Genomic DNA, 21354 nt, shown 5'->3' with positions numbered 1-21354 from the left:
TATCCAAACATATGTGACACAATGAAAGCACTGCCAAAAAAATTCATAGAACTAAGTGCCCTTGTAAAGAAATTGGAGAGATCCTACACTAGCAACTTAACAGTACAACTGAAAGGCCTAGAACGAAAAAAAGCAAGCACACACAAGTGAAGTAGAAGTTTAGAAATAATCAAATTCAGGAAGAAAATCAACCAATTACAAAAAAAGAGAATAAAACTAAGATAACGAAAACAATTCTTAAAAATAAAAGAACTTCTGGGAAATCACCATCCTTGACCTCAAACTATACTACAGAGAAATCGTGATAAAACTACATGGTATTGGTACAGAGACAGATTGGATGATGAGTGGAATAGAATTGAAGACCCAGAAATGAAACCACAAACTTACAGACACTAGATCTTTGACAAAAAAGCCAAAAATATATAATAGTAAAAAAGAAATCATCTTCCATAAATGGTGCTGGTCTAACTGGCAATCTGTACGTAGAAAAATGGAAATAGATCCAAATTTTTCACCTTTCACAAAGCTCAAGTCCAAGTGGATCAAAGACCTCAACATAAAGCCAGATACACTGAATCTAATAAAACAGAAAGAGGGAAAGAGCTTCAAATTCATTGGCAGTAAGGAAAATTTCCTAAGCAGAACTCCAATAGCTCAAGCTCTAAGACCAAGAATTGATAAATGGAACCTCATGAAACTGAAAAGCTTCTGTATGGCAAAGGACAGAGTCAATACGACAACTTGTCAACCTACAGAATTGGGAAAAAAACTTCACTGACTCCACTTCTGATAGAGGGCTAATATCCAAAATATATAATATAGAACCCAAGAAGTTAACCTCCAAAAAATCAAATAATCCAATTTAAAAATGCAGTCATGAGCTAAACAAAGAATTCACAACAAAGGAATCTCGAATGGCCAAAGAAGTGTTCAAAGCCCTTAATCATCAGGGAAATGTAAATCAAAATGGACCCTGAGATTCCATCTTACACCAATCAGAATGACTAAGGTCAAAAACTCAGGTGACAGCACATGCTGGAGAGGATGTGGAGAAAGAGGGACATTCCTCCATTGCTGGTGGGACTGCACACTGGTACAGTTACTCAGGAAATCAATCTAGGGGTACCTCGGAAAATTGGAAATAGATCTACCTGAAGACCCAGCTATGCCACTCTTGGGCAAATACTCAAAAGACACCCCACAATACCATAGGGACATGTGCTCCATGATATTCCATAGTGGCCTTATTTGTAATCAACAGAAGTTGGAAACAATCAAGATGTCCTTCAGATGAAGAATGGATACAGATAATGTGGCTTATTTACACAATGGACTATTATTCAGCTATTAAGAACAAGGACATCCTAAGTTTTACAGGCAAATGGGTGGAACTAGAAAATATCCTCCTGAGTGAGGCAACTTAGACCCAAAATAACATACATGGCATACACTCACTAATTAGTGGATATTGGGCAAAAAAGTAGAGTATCTAAGATACAACCTACAGAATTTAAGTTTAACAAGCACAAAGGCCAAGTGAGGATGCTTCAATCCCACTTAGAAGCAGGAATAAAACAATCCTGAGAAGCAGAAGTGTAGTGCTTACTGGAGCCTCACTTTGGGTGCCAAACTGTAACAGCCCACTCTGTTCCACAGGTCAGGGTTTAGCAAGAGAGAGAGTGGGGGGAAGAAGGGGAAGAGACACGAAGAATAGAGACAAGCCAGAGGATCTGTACTCAAGTCTCCTTTACTGTCTCCCACGGATTATATTCACACCTCGTACTGACCACCACACACACACACACCATACCACTACAAGGAAATCCTGGGTATTTATAAGCACAAGCAGGAGAACACAGGTGAAAACATTTTACCATGTGCACCATGCAGCTGAGGTCACTAAACAGCAAAACAGGCTATGTGGGATAAACAAGATATTTATCAGAGTGTGCGTCAGCTGTTGTAGGCTATTGAAAAACAAGTCTCTCATCAGGGTATATGGCATCAGATGGCTGCAAAGTTGATAGCTGCTTTCTAGCCGCTTTCTGCTTAAAGTAAGCTCCCAACACAGAAGGAGGGAGTGAATTGGGTGGTTGAGGGGAGAGAAAGGGCAAAAGGGGAACAGGGTTAGGAATGGGGTGTACAGGAGAGAAGCTCAGATGACCAAAAGAATGAACGGAAATATGCAGCATCAGAAGGCAGGAGGTGGGGCGACCCTCTAGAAAATACCAGAAACCAAGGAGGTGAGAGACTCTCAGGACTCAATGGGAGTGACCTTAGATGAAATGCCCAACAGTGGGAAGAGGGAACTTGAAGAGTCCACCTCCAGTAGATAGACAGATCCTCAAGAGGAAGGATGGAGTTACCAACCCACAGTCAAAATTTCTGACTCAGAATTGTTCCTGTCTAAAAGAACTACAGGGGCAAAAATGGAGAAGAGACTGAAGGGGATCTAGTGACAGGCCCAACTGGGGAATACATCTCATAGGTATACACCAAGGCCTGACACTGTCAGTGATGCTATAGTGTGCTTACAGACAGGAGCCAGGTATGACTGTTCTCTGAGAGGCCCAACTAGCAGCTGACTGAGACAGAATCAGATACTTACACCCAACCATTGGACTGAAGTCAGGGTCCCTATAGTTCAATTAGAGGAAAGATGAAAGAAGAGGAAGAGGAGGGCAACCCCATAGGAAGATCAGGAGTCTCAACCCACCTGGATCCCTGGGAGCACCCAGACACTGAGCCACCAACCAGGCAACATACAGGAGCTGGTCTAAGGCCCTGGACACACATGTAGCAGAGGACTGTCTGGTCTGGCCTCAATGGGAGAACACTTGACTTGAGGCCCCAGGGAGGCAGAGGCCTGGGGGTGGGGGAGCATCCTCTTGGAGACAGGAAGGAGGAGGAATGGGATGAGGAACTGTGGGAAGGGGACCAGGATGAGGTGTAATGACTGGATTGTATAATAATAATAATAATAATAATAATAATAATAATAATAATATAAAATTTAAAAAGATATAAAAGAAAACCCAGTGAGAAAGTTTCTAGAATTATTTACATTCTTAGCCTTATTGATAATTAAATTATATATTTACAAATACAGTATTATAGAACAAAGTTTTATTAAGAAAAAGTTAAACTACACAGAAGAGTTCTGATCAACATACACTGCTTTAACTTAGCAAGTGTTGCCCATACATTATCATAAGATTTAAAAGTACATGTTTGTTAAATCTGTTGACTATATTTTCTGTGAAATATTACCATCTTTACATTACAAGGAGTCTTGAGGTTTATCTCAATGAACAGATGGAATCAATAAACCTAAGATAACCACGAGCTTCTTCTAGAGAATTTGAAGTGAGGGTACAAGGCCTTACCTATTTGATAATTAGTTCTATGAGGAAATGCTGTAAGGCAGAAGGAGGTAGAGCCAATTCCTGAGCAAGGACCATAGAAATCAACTCCATAAAAATTATTCCAAAGTAAACTGAGTAACTAATAAGAAGTTGGATTTTCACACTATGCTATACATGGATAAATGAAAACAATTATTAGAAGCATCATTACAATTATAATAAAGGTTTAATAAATATGAAAACATTTAAAAAATCATGAAAATATTGTCACTGATAAAATGGAAAAGGCTTTCTTGTCTCAGGATTTATTTCTCACTTCGAGTCTTCCAGAATGAGGTAACTGAATCTATTCTGTATTGTTTTCCTTTCTAAAGGGTCTGTGATTTAAATAAAAATGAAAGTATGAATGTGCGTTGGTCTTCCTGAAAGATGTTGCAGAGTGAACATCACAATTCTGTAAAGATGACAGTTCTATTTTCAGTTCTCACTAGGAGGAATTGTTTCCTTTCCAAAAGCACACCTTCTGTTGTACCTGTGCTGAGAAAACACTGCAGCTGTAGTGAAGACAGCTCATGTCAGAGATCTGAGGGTAAAATTTCAGAACTGAAGCATGGGGTGCTCACTTCAGATGTAAGCAAGAAACTCTTCCATCCATGACCCTACTCTTTCTAAACCAATTCTAAGAATTTTCTGACAAAGTAATGACAACTGTGAAGATGATCTATCGCTTGCAGGCACATCTACATTCCATAGAGCCCGGCCACTATGGAACCCTGCCTGTCTCAGAAGTCTATCTACTTGATGTAGTGATTTCATTTAAGGATTGGCATTATGTTTTGTAGAATGCTTAAATGCTGGCATTAAAATCCATTGAGTACTTTTTAATAGTTTGAGCCCATTAGTATTGTAAGACCTATGTGGCTATTGCTCCATAGATGAAATTTGTACATCTAATTAAGTTTTCATAGAATCCTAAATCAATGAGTCATTAGAAAATCTTGTTGTAAGTGTTATCTGTGCTGGAGGGAACAGATCTGCCAGATACAATGTGTGTTATCCAAGCCTGGGTCTAATCATGAAACATACCATTGGAACCTTTGGTTCTGTTTGCTAAAACTAAGAATACTTTTTAAAAGTTTTATTAAGACAAACTTTTAAGTGAATGAGATATGGTGAAAGTTAATTAACACTAAAGAAGACATTCCCAACACTACAGCCCTTGAAAATACTATTTTATTGATGCCCTGTCTTTCTACTGGAGGTAGATTCTACAAGTTCCCTCTCCCCACTGTTGGGCATTTTATTTAAGGTCCCTCCCTTTGAGTGAGATTCTCTCACTTCCCAGGTCCCTGGTACATTTTAGAGGGTCCATCCAACTCCCACCTCCCGAGGTTGTATATTTCCATTCATTCTGCTGGCCCATTGGGCTTCACTTCTGGCTCCCCTCACCCTCCTGATCATGTTCCTGCTTTTCTCTGCTACTCCCCATCCCCTCTCCCACCCAGGTGCTCCCTCCCTCTGCCCTCTGGTTTCTTCTCCCTCCCTAGTAGGATTGAAGCATCAGCACTTGGGACCTATGGCTTGTTAACCTTTTTGGGTTCTGTGGATTATATCCTGGGTATCCTATGGTCTTTTGATTAAGATCCACTTGTTAATGAGTGCATACCATGTATGCCTTTTTGGGTCTGAGTTACCTCACTCAGAATGATATTTTCTAGTTCCATTCATTTGCCTGGATGAAAACCCATGATGTCCTCTTTCTTAATAGCTGATTAGTATTCCATTGTGTAAATGTGCCACAATTTCTATATTCATTCTTCTATTATGGAACATCAGGGTTGTGTCCAGCTTCTGACTATCATAAATAAGGCTGCTATGAACCTAGTGGAGCATGTGCCCTTGTGGCATGATGGGACATCTTTTGGGTATATGCCCAGAAGTGGTATAGCTGGGTCTTCAGGTAGATCAATTTCCAATTTTCTGAGGAAACTCTAGATTGATTTCCAGAGTGGTTGTACCAGTTTGTACTGGTTGTACCAGCAATGAAGGAGAGTTCCTCTTTCTCCACATCCTCACCAGCATGTGCTGTTACCTAAGTTTTTGATCTTGGCCATTCTGGTTAGTGTAAGATGGAAACTCAGTGTAATTTTGATTTGAATTTACCAGATCACTAAGGACTTCAAATATTTCTTTAAGTGCATCTCCACCATTCAAGATTCCTTTGCTGTGAATTCTCTGTGAATTCCCCATTTTTTGATTGGGTTGTTTGGTTGTTTTGGAGGTAAGCATCTTAACTTCTTTATATATTTTGGATATTAGCTCCCTATCAGATGTAGTATTAGTGAAGATCAAGTGGAGGGATGGGGTTGCCATTCTACAGCCAAAATCTCTGACTCAGAATTGTCTCTGTCTAAAAGAACTGCAGGAACAAAAATGAAGAAGAGACTGAGGGAAAGAATGTCCAGTGTCCGGCCCCAAATGGAATCTATCTCAAGGGGAGGCTCCAAGGCCTGACACTATTACTGATGCTATGATGTACTTACAGGCAGAAGCCTAGCATGATTGCCTTCCAAGAGGTCCAACAAACAGCTCACTGAGACAGAGACGATACTTACACCCAACCAATGGTCAGAAGCTGGGGAACCCTGTGGTCGAATTAGGGAAAGGCTGGAAAAAGCTAGGGAGTAGTGCAAACCCATAGAAAAACCAGCAGTCTCAACTAACCTGGATACCTGAGATTACTTAGTCACTGAACAACCAACCAGGCAGCATACACTAGCTGGTCAGAGGCTACTGGACACATACACAGCAGAAGACTGCTTAGGTTGGCCTCAATGAAAGAAGACATACCCAACCCTTGAGATAATTAAGGCCCCAGAGACTAGGGAAGCCTGACGGAGTGTCAGGGTATATAAGGGTGTGGGGACATCCTGTTGCAGATGGGAGGGGACTGCTGGAGGGGAGAATAGGAGGGGGATAATGACTCGACTGTAAAAAATGATTAAAGATAATATTAAGAAAAGAAAGAAAATACTATTTCCATCCTTAAGAAAACTTATCGTTGAGTTTTGGTCCTTGAATTAATTCTAGTGAAAAAGGTTTAATTTTCTTATGTCTTATTTAAATACTTTGATGATAGCACTAAGCCCATTTCCTCAAGTTTAAAGATAAAATATGCTACATGTGTCAGTATTGTGTATAATTTTAAAAACATGCTACAACCTTTCCTGGGAGCTAGGCCCATGTGTGACCTCCCCTGGTTCCCTTTGCTTCATCAGGCTTGGCCCAGAACTGATTGTGACCATCCCTTAACCCAGGAAAGCTGGGAGCTGCTGTCCTCCCTCCACTAGCTCCCTTGCTCCCTCTCAGTTTCTCTTTTGTTCTTCCCTTCCTGCTCTCTCTCTCTCTCTCTCTCTCTCTCTCTCTCTCTCTCTCTCTCTCTCTCTCTCCTCACTTTTGCTCCACAGAATGAAAGACACTCAGACAGTTTTATTACTCTAGATTTTGCCTACTAGCACAATTGCTGGACACAGAATCTCTTGCATTACACTTATCAGCTAACCTGCATCAGCCAGCCTCCACCAACCTTTTCAGCTATATGCCTACCCAAGATCTTACATCGTTGTTTCATGCTTCATCTTCCAATGGCTAGCTGAAAATCCTCTACTCTTTCCATGCATCTCCCTTTCCTTCCCCTGGGACCTGCAAGTCCTACTTATCCCTTCTGTCCAGCAATTGGCTCTAGGCCTCCTTTATTGACACAATCAAGAACCAATTAGGGAATCAGCACTTCCCTCTACATTTTAGCAACACTTAAAACTCACTAGAATGCCACTAACAACATGTGACTGCATTAATGGTATTGATACTTACATAGAAGTATATGTAAATGTGCCCACACATACACACATGTGTACATGTATTTTACAGGAGAGGTGCACACTTAAAATGTGTAAAAATGACTTATTCACATATGTAATTGTCATATTGGAGGCTTACTGATGAATAACTTATCCTTTCTAGAGCTTTCAGAACACTTGCTGGATAGTTCAGTTCAACTCTTCTTGTCTAAACTCCTCTCTAAGCTGACTGATTCAAACTGGCTTCTTGAAGCTTCTGACTGAATTGTTCTGCTTGTGCTCAAACAAACTTTGGCAATCTTTTCTAATCTTCTGGCTCCTTCTCATTCTCTGGCTCATTCTGTCTTCACATGTAACCTATCTCTGTAAAAGTGTTCTGGTAAACCTTCCTCCCACTTCACCTCCTCCCCCTGCACTGCTTTTTTTTGTTTGTTTGTTTGTTTTGAGACAGGGTTTCTCTGTGTAGCCCTGGCTGTCCTGGAACTCACTCTGTAGACCAGGCTGGCCTCGAACTCAGAAATCCACCTGCCTCTGCCTCCCAAGTGCTGGGATTAAAGGCGTGCGCCACCACTGCCGGGCTTGCACTGCTCTTAAGTTGCCTCTCTTTCCTGTCCTCATGAAAGTTGGACATATTCTATTTCTGACTCATTCTGTCAAATCTTTTTCTGATTCATCACTTTATCTGCCCCTAAATTAGATGCCACTTTCAAATATATCTGATTCTTTCTATAATCTAAACATACCTATGTTATTTGGGATTAAAAGTGTGTATCAAGGGTGTATCTGCATTCAAGCCATGTCACTGGATTAAAATTCCTCCACAAAAATTATTATATAATATGAAAGAAAGAGCCACTTCTAAAGTCAATGACTGAATAAGTAAAAAGAAAACAATTTTAAATGTGATGTCTATGGATATCAGATTATGTTTAGATAGCTCAGTAGACCCAGTTTGTCCTGAAAAGAAGGTATTTAAGTGATGTAACACATCCTAGACAAAAATCACCTATTTACCAAAGAACTCCAAGGGGATCATGATGTTGATATCAGTCTGTGTCTTCCTCAAAGTTAATATACTGTATAAAAGATTGTTTTCGTTTTTTTTCAGATTCTGAGAGACTCCATGCTACACAGCATTTGACCCCATTTTGAGTGTAAACAAAAGCAAGGTGACTCCCACTTGGTAAGCGTGTAAATACTATTTGTCTATCACCATCCACGAAGCATACTATGATAAATACCTTATTTTTAAAGTAGAGAGAAAACTACCATCCAACTTTATTAAAGTAAACTGGAACCATATGAATATAAAAGGCTGTGTTCAATCATACCAAACCCATTAGAGAACCTTTCGAGCACACTGAACCAAGGAAGGGTTTAGTAACTTCACCTGAACCCCATAAAGACAAAGATATGCAACATTGTGATGACAATGGCTTCCACTGACCCGTCATCTGACCAGCTGGTATGTATGTGTCTGAGCAACAGAGAGCAATCAACTCTCCTAGAAGTTTTAGCTCACCTCTGATCCTACCAATTGTCTGTCTATACTCAATTCTGTACTTTCTTTCTCGCTTCTACAGCTAGACTTGAACCAAAGGCTCAACGCAAACTTTGACCCTGGTGTTTGACTCTGTAGCAGTGTTTCCAACAGACCACTGACAGGGTGGGTTACCTAACTCCCATAAAGTTTCTATTTGTATCCTTAGTAGCTCTCTGATCCCCTCAGGTATGGCTTCCTTACAAAGTCTTAAAATTTGCTTCCCCAATTAAAACCTTTGAAGTCATTCTGTAACCTACGTATGACAGATCATGTTTACTGTGAAGCATGTCACATAACATCTGAGAATTAATATTAATAATCATGTTTAGAAAAAATGAATCTGTATTTGCCTCAGTCAACTATCAAGGAAAGAATGACTAGACAAATTATAGCCAAGAAGACTGACACAGCTTGTGAATTTATTGTTATTCAACACATTCTTACATTGTAAAAAGATGCAAATATGTCTGTTTCTAATACAGCATCTCACTGCACCTAGTGATTCCTCTAGCTTAGAGCCCTGCTTTCTCTTTTTTCCTTACTCAGCATTTCTGAGAACTTTCAAGATGCTAAGCTAATTTTATTTCTTTCTATCCAAAATTTTACATCCTTGTGTATGGGTACTCAATGACAGCTCTGAATAACAACGAAGAAGCTTGGCAAGGAACAAGTGCTTGTTAATTTTTGCTCTACGTCTTAGACAGAGTTTTAGAATCACCTTTGCAATGTAATAAAGACTTTAGCTCTCGGGAGTTCAAAGTAAATTAACTTAAACTTACTAACTTTAACTTAATATTGGTGATTCTTCATGCTACTGGTTATAAAACACTGATAAGTATTTCTAGACATTATATAGAGGCTTTCCTTGGCATCAGATAGGAGCAGGTACAGAGAACCATAGCCATACATTATGTGCACAAAGAGTCTAAACTGGAGGTCTCACTTGGGTCCATTCCATCACAGATAGGGGAACTCCAGGAAAGAGAGTGAAGGAAAGACTGTAGGAGTCAGAGAGAATGGAGGATAATAGGAAAATACTGCCCACTGAATCAACTAAGCAGTGTTCACATGGCTCACAGGGACTGAGGAGGCAAGCACAGGGCCTGTGTGGGCCTGCACTAGGTCCTCTACATATATGTTATGGCTGTTAGCTCAATGTTTTTGTAGGACACATAACAGTAGAAGCGTGTGTCTCTGACTCTTTTGTCTGCTTTCAAGACTCTTCCTCCTATTGGGTTGCTTTGCCCAGCCTTGATATGAGGACTTTCACCTTATCTTATTATATCCTGCTTTGTATGTCTATCATTCATCTCTTGGAGACCTGATCTTTTCTGAAGAGGTAATGGAGAAGGAGTGGATCTGGGGGAGAGTGAAGCTAGGAGGAATGGGAGGAAGGAGAAACTGTAGTTGGGATGTATTATTTAAGAGAAGATTCTATTTTCAATTAAAAAATTCACACACACACAATTAAAAACAAACAAAACACTTGACCATTTAGTACATTATCCATGGTACTACTACTTTACATATATTCATTTATGTAAAATAAAGTGTTTCATAATCTCTAGATGATATTATATAATTTTAACTGTATATATTGCTCTAAAACTTACCATCTTACATTGGATTGAAGGTGAACAAGAGTGAAAGGAAACACATCTGAAAATATATCTGAGAAATATATTAGAAGAAACCTTGATAACTCAGTTTGAATGCTTGCTTCTTTATTCCCTAGAACCAGACTTAACTCTTAGCAAAGAATAGGCTTTCGTGCGTCTTATTAATGAATATGACACAGGCTATTCCAGTTTTTATTTTATTTTAATCATGAAAGCAAAAAACTGTCCACTTTTATGGGAATTTAAAATTCTTCCTTGCTTCTCAAATGCTTGAGCTACATCTTACAATTGACTTGTTATCAAGCAGAAGTAGATGAAGAAACAGAAGCATAACATCAGAGATGGAAATGGTCCTTAGCTGAGAAAATGACAAAGTCATATGTCATCAAGTCAATAAATAAAAGGAAAGTTGACAGAAAGTATTAGTGTAGAAGCAGATGAGTAAGCATGCACAGGTGGAGACCCCAACCAGTTACTCAGCTCTATGAACAAAAGCTAACTCCATCCTCCTGTAAAAGAGGGGCCCCTGCTCTAGAGTATCAATGGGAGCTTGTGTAAGCTCCTGACTGGTAAACAAAGATCGGTGAGTTCTATTAAAGAAAGTGTGTTTTATAATTTGAGCAGCAGGCATATCTTAACAATCATGACTGTAGGCACTCAAAAAGCATGTCCCAGTGCATGGCATCGCGCCGTGCTGTATGTATTGAATTAAATGAGAATCAATCTCTCTGGCCTTCTGCATCCTTTCTAGCTCTAGTTTCTTTTTCTCCCCCAAACTGCAGGTAGGAGATGTTATATATTTTTTTCTGATTTCCCTTTACTACTTTTGAGATCCTCCAGAAAAGTATATTTGCTGTTTATAATTTGGAAACCATTGTAGGAGTGTAAAGCTAAGAGAAAGTTGGATTGGATACTAAAATAAACACATAGCTGTAAGGTGTCCATAAAATAAACCTTGGTTCCTTCATAAAACCAAAGTCAAACAAAACCATTATATTGCTTTAACCTTTAAGGAGGAAAAAGCTATAGAGAAAGTGTGGCCTTTTTTATTGTTCAGAGGAAGCTGTTGATGTGAATCTATCCTATAATTCCTGAGAGAGAATGTCCAGAATTAAAATGATATATATAGAAGAAAGGGCCAACTAGTCCCCAAAAGCAAAGACTCAAGAAGAAATGCAGAACTGGGCACAAATCTACCTCCAGCTTTGCAAAGGGCATTGTAAAGTGGAGACACCTTTGAATATAAAGGGAAAGGTATTAGAGAAGAAACAGACCCAGAAGCATTTGAAGATGGAAGTAACTTGGTTATTCATGAATTAAGAGTTTGCTTTCTTAGCTGTGGACTCATGGATGAGGAATTGGCATAAAGTCATTAGACCATATCTATCTATATCTATCTATCTATCTATCTATCTATCTATCTATCTATCTACCTACCTATCTATCTATCTATCTGTCTATCTATCTATTTTTGCTTGTTCTGTTTTTCTGAGAAAGTCACCCTGATGTGTAGCCCAGGCTAGCTTTGAACCCCTAGTACTTCTGCCTCAGCCTCTCACATTCTGAGATCACAAACATCTGCCACAAAATCTGGCTTCATGATATTTGGGCATTAAATATTGAAAAATATATCTAGCTAGTGCAAGGGTTTGCTTACAACTGACTACTTTGGAACTGCTGTCAATATACACAACCATGTCCTTCCCCTTGCCTGTACTTGGCAGCTTGAGCAAAGGCTTTGGAAGATAACTGGAAGTTGTGGCTTAGAGTTAAAATTTGTAAATATGTGTTGGGAGCTGACTTTTAGCAGAAAGCGGCTAGATTATCTTTGCAGCCATCTGGAACCATATACCCTGACGAAAGACTTGGTTTTCAAAAGCCTACAACAGCTGAAGTACACTCTGCTATCCCACATATTTTGTTTTGCTGTTTACTGCCCCCAGCTGCAAGGCACACGTGGTAGCCACACCTGCAAGGTATGCGGTTCACATGCTGTCCATGTGCTATCCAGGCCATATATGCCTGTAAGGTGCACGTGGTATCCAAGCCTGCAAGGCACACAGTGCACGTGCTATCCATGCTATAGATGCCTGTAAGGCTTACGTCATATCAACACCTGCAAGGCACTTGGTATCCACGCGCCTACAAGGCACGTGGCAAAAGCGTATAAATACCTCAGAATTCCCTTCAATAAAAGAGACTAGAGACTTGAGACTTGAGACTTGAGAAAGAAGACTTGGTATGAGACAAGAGAGAAGAGACTTGATCACACCCTGTCTTGTCTCCATTCTTTGCGCGTCTCCTGCCCCTGCAGCCCCACTCTCTCTCTCTCTTGACCAGAGCACTTAGCCCCCAAAGCGTTGAGGCAAAGCATTGAGGCAAAGCGTTGAGGCAGAGCGTTGAGGCAGAGCATGGGCTGCAACAAATATGTATTGCACAAGAATGCTACATTATGATGAAGACGGCTTAAAGGAAATTTATATTCTTTCTACCAATCAGCACAAGATGTGAAACATAGATGAATGCATGATTAGGAGAAGATAGAGGAACAGGGTAGGGGTTGTTGTGACATATAACATAGACTAGAATTAGTAAACTGGAAGATTCTGAGCTTTCTCCCATGTGGCTTCATCACTAGCTATGTGTAGTTAACACATCTCTATTAGACAAGGCTGAATTGAACTCACTTTAAGGATTCATTATTTAAATTTTTAAAAAGTGTTGCTCATTTCTCTTTTTTGCCATTAATTATTTATTCACTCTACATCCTGATACCTGCAACTTTCTCCCGATCCCCTTACAAGTACCTTCCCATACTCCCTTCTCCTTCTCCTCTGAGAGTATCTAAGGCTCCCCCTGGGTATCATAACCCCCAATCCTGGTACATTGAGTGTCTCCAGGGCTAGGTGCATCCTGTTCCATTGAGGCCTGACAAAATAGCCAAGTAGGAGAACTGGATCCACATACAGGCAAGAGCTTTAGGGACAGCCCCTGCTCCATTTGTTGAGGGACCCACATGGAGACTTGACTGCACATCTGCTATATATGTGCAGGGGTCCTAGGTCCAGCCCATGTGTGAACTTTGGTTGGTGGTTCAGTCTCTGAGAGCCCTCAAGTGTACAGGTTACTTGATTCTGTTGGTCTTCCTGTGGAGTTCCTATCCTCTCCTGGACTCTCAATCCTTCCTTCAACTCTTCTGTAAGACCCCCCCAAGCTCTGTCCAATGTTTGGCTGTGGGACTCTGCATCTGTTTCAGTCAACTGCTAGGTGGACCCTCTCAGAAGACAGTTATGCTAGGCTACTGTCTGTAAGCTTAACAGAGAGTCATTAATTTGTCAGAAATTGGTATTTGCTCTTGGGGTAGGTCTCAAGTTGGGCCAGTTATTGGTTGGCCATTCCATCAACCTCTGCTTCATCCTTCTCCTTGTATTTCTTGTAGACAAGACAAATTTTTGGATGGATTGGTGTCTTTATTCCTCCAGTGAGGGTCCTGCCTGGCTATGGGAGGTGGCTACTTCATGTTCCATATCCCCACTGCTCGAAGTCACCCCCATAGATTCATGGGATCCTCCTCAATACTAGGTCTCTGGCATGTCCTGGAGATGCCCCCATCCCCCACCCCTGCCAGCAGAGGATTTCTAATCATTCTCCTGGCCCTCTCTCCTGTCTCTCCCCACACATGATCTTAAACACTTCCCCATTCCCCTCCTCATTTCCTCTCCTACCCAGTTCCCTCTATGTATCTGTCTCCTATGACTATTTTGTCCCCCCTTCTAAGTGGGATTTTAAATTCCATCCTCAGTGGAGCCTTTCTTCTTTAGCTTCTTTAGGTCTATGGAGTGTAGCGTGGGTATCCTTTATGGCTAATATCCACTTATAAGTGAGTACATTAGCCTGCATGTCATTTTGGGTCTCACTTACCTCACTCAGGATGATATTTTAGAGTTTAACCCATTTGCCTACAAACTTCTTCATATCCCTGTTTTTAATAGCTGCATGGTAACCTGTTGCATAGATGGATCACATTATTTGTCAAGTAGTGTTCATCCAATGGATGCCACGGTGGTTCAATATATGAAAATCCATCAATGTAATCCACCATATAAACAAACGGAAAGAAAAACCCCAAAAAATCCAACACCCCTTCATGTTAAAAGTCTTGGAGTTCAGGGATACGAGGTGCATATCAAAACATAGTAAAGGCAATATTCAACAAGCCAATATCAAATTAGGGGCATGCCATGGCTTTCCTCTCTCTCCCTAATTTTTCAATATAGAACTTGAAGTTCTAGCTAGAATAATAAAACAACTAAAAGAGATCAAAGGGATACAAACTGGAAAGGAAGAAGTTAAAGTATTGATATTGATGATATGATAGTAGATGTAAGTGACCCCAAAACCTCTTCCAGAGAACTCCTATATCTGATAAACACCTTTGGCAAAGTGGCTGGATACAAAATTAATGAAATAAAAAAAATAATCCAGTAGTCCTCCTTTATACAAATGATAAACAGGCTGAAAAATGATGGAAACATCACCCTTCACAATAGCCAAAAATAATATAAAATAACTTAATATAACTCTAACCAAGCAAGTGAAAGACCTATATAACAAGAACTTTAAACCGCGGAAAAAATCTGAAGAGGATATCAGAAGATGAAAAGATCTCACATGCTCACAGATCAATAAAATTAACATAGTGAAAATATTCATCTTACCAAAAGCTGTGATCATCTTGATCAACATCTTTATCAAGTATGTTCCTAGGCTCTAAGACTGCAAATAAAAAATTTAAAATCTGTATACTTTTAAAGCTTAGTTGATATTCAGGACTTTTAAATAAAACATGGCTATTTAAATATAACAAAATCTGTCTGACATTTTGAAGATTTTACTGCGTTCGTGTCCTTTTTCAAAATAATTACTCTTTTAAAAAGTTTTTCAAATTTTTTTGCTGAAGGCAGAGATAGTTTCTTGTATAATACATTCTGTGTTTGATGGGGAAACATCTTCATTTAGATGATACGGCACTAAAAGAAAAGGCTATAGCAAGAAAGTCTGCATTGGAAGGAAATCACACAGTCTGGGATGCACTACATGGCTCCTCATTTTATTATTTCTCTGGGGACATAAAAAGAATTCTATAATTATAAAATTGGAAAAATGCAGTAGGAGCCCTGTGCTTCAAAGAAAAAAAAAAAAAAAAAACAGGAGAAAGGAAGAATCAGCTTCCTGTGAGTAACTCATGTCCATGATCTATAGCTGATCCCCTAGAGTGCAAGTTAATGGTGACTGGTGTGGCTGTGTACCAAGGTAGCCATTGGCAGGACAAAAATTCAAGGCTAGGACATCTAAAATTAGAGCACTGTGGAAATTTATCTTGTTTAGGCTAAAAGAGAAAAAATGAGAACAGGCAGCTTAATATGCGTATTATTCTCTTTTCTAGATTTTTCTTTTGGATCAAAACAATTTAGTTAAGGAATACCATACACTAAATATATGTTTCCTTACAAATCCATAGGTCACTACCTTGTTCTTAATGTGATGATAATTAGAGATGGTGCCTTCAGGAAGTGAGTAGAGCTCAAGGATCAAGCCCTCGTGAGCCAAATGAGCCTTTGTAAAAGAGAGTCTTGATTCCAGGTCCGATGATTACATTAAGAAAGCATTCTTCTGTACCCCAGAAAGCCAGGAACACACCAGACACCAAATCTACTAACAGCATCTTAGTCCTAGACGCTCCAGGTTTCAGAACTAGGAGAAGCAAACTTTTGTTATTTATACACTAGCAAAACTAAGGTGTTAAGCTGTAGTAGGCTAAATTCAGGGAGACAGTGGAAACAATTGAAAATGTACAGAAAACCAGGCTCTGTGTGTTTGTTTGTTTTTACGGCAGATGTAATCCCATTTGTGTTTAATACAATAGAATCAGTTCTGTGGTTCTTTTTCTAAATTATGACTACAAAAGACCTTGTAATGGAGCAGCTGGTGGACATAGGCTTAAGACATATCCAAGGCATACTGCTCAGAGTCAAATCTTATCTTTATTATGTTTTCCCAGCATTTCTGCTTCTGACTTCTTTCTCCAGCAAATCTACTTAGCATTTCTACCTCGTTTTCTTTCCTATCAAATCATATTACTATCCAGACATTGTGGCTTATGCCTGTAGAAGTTAAGATGGGTCATTCTTCCCAGCCCCATCCTCCCAGCAATAAGACTCAGACTCAAAATATATTTACAAATACCTTGGCCATATAACTAGGCTCTTCTCTGACTAGATCATATGTTAACATAAGCCAATTATTTTAACCTACATTCTGCCAAGTGGCTGGTTACCCGTGCTCAGGTAACATGCATCCATTTCATTGCCTCTTCCCAGGTGAATCTCCTGTGCCTCTCTATCCCAGAATTCTTTCTGCCTCCTGGATGTCCCATCATCTATTCTACCCTTTCCTATAGCCCATAGGTTTTTAAATTGACAGGTGATGCACCCATACAATATAAAAGATATTCTCTCTATATATTCTTAGGATCTCACTACTAATTTCAGGACTCTTGAGGTTTGAGCGAGAGGATCTCTGTGAGTTTGCAGGCATCCTGGGCTACATAGTGAGTTCAAGGGTAGCCTGAGCTTTAATTTAGAGCAATATCCCAGTTCACAAAAATGAAGTAAGTAAATAAGCAATGATAATAGTATAAGCCTCAAGATTCTCTTGTGAGGCTTAAAGAAAATATTTTAATTGAACATTTAATATATGACTTGATAACTTCTGAGAGCTGCCATGGTATTAATATATTCATCGATACATATATGCACAAATGCCACTAGTAAATGATTTTAAGACTTTAGAAGTTAAAAGAAACCAACTAACCTCTTCCTAAATGGTGTACAATTTATATATATATATATATATATATATATATATATATATATATATGGTATTGAACTAATTCTTAGCTGTTTAATATACATAACATACATATATGTTTTTAATCTTTTTTTTTAACATTTAATAGAAACTATATACAGTAATTTCACTCTATCTTACATGGAGGAGCCACCACAGACATTTACATAAGTTAAAAGCAAGAATAATGAAGGAGAGCCCGGAGCTGTGAGCTGCTTTTCTCAGTCATAGGTCACTAGGAAAATGGTTTATATTGCCCAGTTATGTGGAACAAAGAGAAGATTTAAATACAGGTCTTTAGATACAGCTAGCCAGACACTGAGAGCCAACACCTGAAGAGCACCGTTCTTGACCACAACCCTGCCCAGACATCCATGTGGATTTCTGCCCATGGCTCAGGAAGTCCCATTACAGAAAGGTCTCTTTCGCAGGCAGTCTCCTATATGCACTGCATCCCAAAGTCAGGGATCACCTCATGCTCTTCCTTGCAAAAAAAATCCCCAAATTTAAATACTAAATATCCATTCAGCACAGGCTTGGATTATGTTTGTCTATAGCACTCTAAAGCCCTGGAGGAAACAATGTGGTCTGAGATGTCCCTGTTCAGTAAGAGATGATTAAAGATATGCTTGTCTGAAGAAAGCAAAGTTCAATCCAAAGGCAAACAATTCCCAGAATGAACTGTCAACTGATAGAAGTGGGTTCTGGTTTTCCATTTGCAGTAACCAATCCACGCTGAGGGAATGGCGCACAGGCTTTCTCTACATTTCGAGGTCCCTGGGATCTGCACCCATCCCCAGCCACCTGCATCTGTCCTGGGCCTCCGGCAATCTAAATGACCTTCAAGAGCCAGTGAAGGATCAAAGAGCAACGGGGACGGAGGGCACGGCATGCCATCACCCACAACGTCCAAGTCATCACTGAACTCCAGTGGTGAACTCTCAGTGGGCTGAAGCTCGGCAGCACTCAAGTACAGATCCACAGGGCCTGCTTCCAGGCCGTCTGGCACAGACAGGACCTGCTCGGGCTTATACATCTGAGGAGGCAACTGGAAATGCAGTGGGCAGCAGGGATCCTCAGAAAGGCTTACAGGAACTGCTTTGTTGCAGGGCACCTCTTCAGATCCGTGGCAGCATTTGATCCTGACGGATATGGGTAAGGCAGTGTCTGGTCATCGGAAGAGACTGATTGGAGCAGCGAACATCATCCACAAAGGCTAAGCACCTCTGACTGGAACGAGTGGTATGAGCCTGTTGGGCGGCCCCATCTGTGGCCAGCATTCTGCGTTCCTTCAGCTGCCTGTGTAGTAAGGCCTCTACTCCATAGCGTTGACGGTATCACCTAAGACATTTTAGTCGCTTTAAATTCTCTCTCTCTTTGGCCAAAAGTCCCTCAGGGCCAGTCAGGAGACTACTACCTAAAGCTTCGCGTTCCACTTTCCGATTATGTAAATAACGGCGCTTCTTCTCTTTGAGCAGGTGCTGTAGTCGTTTAAACTGATCAATGTACAAAGATTGCAAACGAATTAGCTTTTCTCTCATAATAAGAGCTACTTCTTCAGCTGTATAGACACCAGCATGTTTTAGGGGATCTTCTTGATCACTGTCTATGCTATCAGCTTCACTGTCAGGGTCACCTCTCCATGTCTGATCCACAGTAATGGGTTCCTGGTCCCCATCACTCCAGCTGTCTTCATCCAGTATCCGGCTCGCTTCACTCCGGCTGCTCTCTGGGGTCTGTGCTCCCAGCTCTGGTTTAGCATACGAGCTCAACTGGCACAAGGGGGCCTCACCCACAGGACCTGGGTTGCTCCTCTTCATTTGAGCATGAAGTGCTAGGGCATTCCTTCGAGCATGTTCGGCACAGAAGGACACCCCATCTTTCTTCTTGGGCTTTGGGGCAGCACTGGGGCACCTTTTTCCATTCTTCGTCAAAATATAACTACATTGTTTGAAGGGTGCATTCTTGTCTTCAAGAATATGCTTAATGCAAAACTCTTGTCCCTCCAGACGCGGCTGAGAGCACGGACATTGAGTGAACGAACAAGAAAGGGGCTCCTGAGATCTGGGCACTGGGGTGATCCTCCCCCGATTCGTTGGCAAGACATGAATCCGAATCCTGTTCATACAAAAACCTCCCTGCCGCGCTGCGCCTCGCAGCTTGCCTTCTGGCTGCTCTGCCTCTGTTTTTAATCTTTATATCTGTCTTCTGTATATGAATTTCCCATTTAAATGCTTGAGAAATTTTTCTGTAGGTTACAGGTTTCCAAGCAGCTAAAGCAGAATTTAAAGCTTCATGTGAAAACACTAACATGTGGGTGATTTGAAGTGTCCCTTGTTAATAAGTATTGGTTGTATATAATGAGCCATTTTAAAATAGTGTGTAGTGAATTTGAATGAGTCAAAATATAGTGGGTTTGTTGTCCTCGACATTATTAGTTCCTATCCCATTCCAGAATTTTTATAAAACCGAAGATAGCCACAAAGACACAAAGAGAAGGAGATTCTCTCCTGTTCTTGAATATTTGTCTTTACTATTTGTTCTTCCTTCTCAACTTTCCCCAGAACTGTTGTACCATCATTTGCTGAACAGGTGTGTGTGTGTGTGTGTGTGTGTGTGAGAGAGAGAGAGAGAGAGAGAGAGAGAGAGAGAGAGAGAGAGAGAGAAAAGAGAAAAGACAGACAGAGACAGACAGACAGACAGACAGACAGACAGACAGACAGACAGAGACAGAGAAAGTGAAGGATCCATTCCATCTGGAGGTAGTCTTGCTAGTCTTTGTGAATCTGCACTTGGTCATCAGATGTTAGCCAAATGTGATTCAGGCAGAAAGCTGGAAAATGGCTGTAGATCTACACTGTTCCTTCTTGATGCTGGGAACATTTCAGACACCAATGCCTGGACTAGCTTCCAAGAAATCAAGAGACTACAAAGAACAAGGCCATCCCAGTCTTATTGGATGAGATCTAGTAAACTAAGCAGCATACTAACAACAAGATAAGTGAACCAAAAAAAAAAAACCAACAAAACAAAACAAACAAAAACAAACAAACAAAAAAAAACTGAGATGCAAAGAATCATCAGGAAGGGCAGTGCACAGAATTGTGAGAAATAAATATATATTGTCTAAGACTAAGTCTTGTAGAGGTTGGTCATTGCAGTGACTTTATAATTCAATAGATATATACTGGAAATTGTGCATGGTTCTGGGATGTCAGAATGAGGTTTTTTATTACTCTACATCATATCATATCATATCAGCTTTACTGATACAGTAGTTGAGAGAAGTTAGGATATAAATACTGCATAAAGCTGTTATAAGAACAAACATCCATGGGGCTGGGAAGATGGCTTAAGAGCATTTGTTGCTCTTCCAGAGGAGCAAGGTTCAATTCTCATCGTTCACATGATGGCCTACAAACATCCATAATTCTAATTCAAGGGAACCTAGTGCCCTCCTGTGCTTCTGCAGGCACTAAGGACACAGATGGTATACAGACAGACATACAGGCATAACACCTACATCTATACATAATAGTTCAAATAAAAATGAAAACTTCAAGTGATTGGATAATATTGAATCACATTATTAGAGAGAAACACACTAAAATACCCTTCAGCACTTAGGTTCTATAGAAAAATCTTATTACCCATCTCCAGTTCAGTATAATGAAGAGAATCTATCTCTTCCTTCATCACTTGGCATGTGACTCTGCATGTGCAGCAGGCTCTAAAACCAATCAGAAAGTAGTGGGTTACCTCAGCAATGTTTGTGTCTATTACACCAATGGGATTATCTGGTTGTGACAGTAACAACTGAACTTTTCAGGATTCAGAGCTGGGTAAGTCTCAGATTTTCTTTTAACATGAGAAAACTGAGAGGCAAAATGGATCCTCTCTCTTTCTCTGTCTCCAAGTCCACAATGTATTTGTCCTTTCTATTTCCTCCACACGCCACACACTTCTTACCTCATCCTAAAGTAAGCTACAGCTAGGTGGTTGGCTTATGTATGATTTTTATTTATAATTCTTTTGTTTTATGAAATATGTCTCCC

General features: G+C 40.2%; 1 pseudogene; it reads right to left on the bottom strand.

Annotated features, from left to right (window-relative positions):
- Window positions 1–17838: 17838 nt before the first annotated feature.
- Window positions 17839–19440, bottom strand: LOC117719882 (KAT8 regulatory NSL complex subunit 2 pseudogene; annotated as a pseudogene).
- Window positions 19441–21354: the final 1914 nt, after the last annotated feature.

Source organism: Arvicanthis niloticus, chromosome 14, assembly GCF_011762505.2.
Source record: "Arvicanthis niloticus isolate mArvNil1 chromosome 14, mArvNil1.pat.X, whole genome shotgun sequence".
NCBI classification, from domain to species: domain Eukaryota; kingdom Metazoa; phylum Chordata; class Mammalia; order Rodentia; family Muridae; genus Arvicanthis; species Arvicanthis niloticus.
This window is presented reverse-complemented; position numbering and strand designations above follow the sequence as displayed.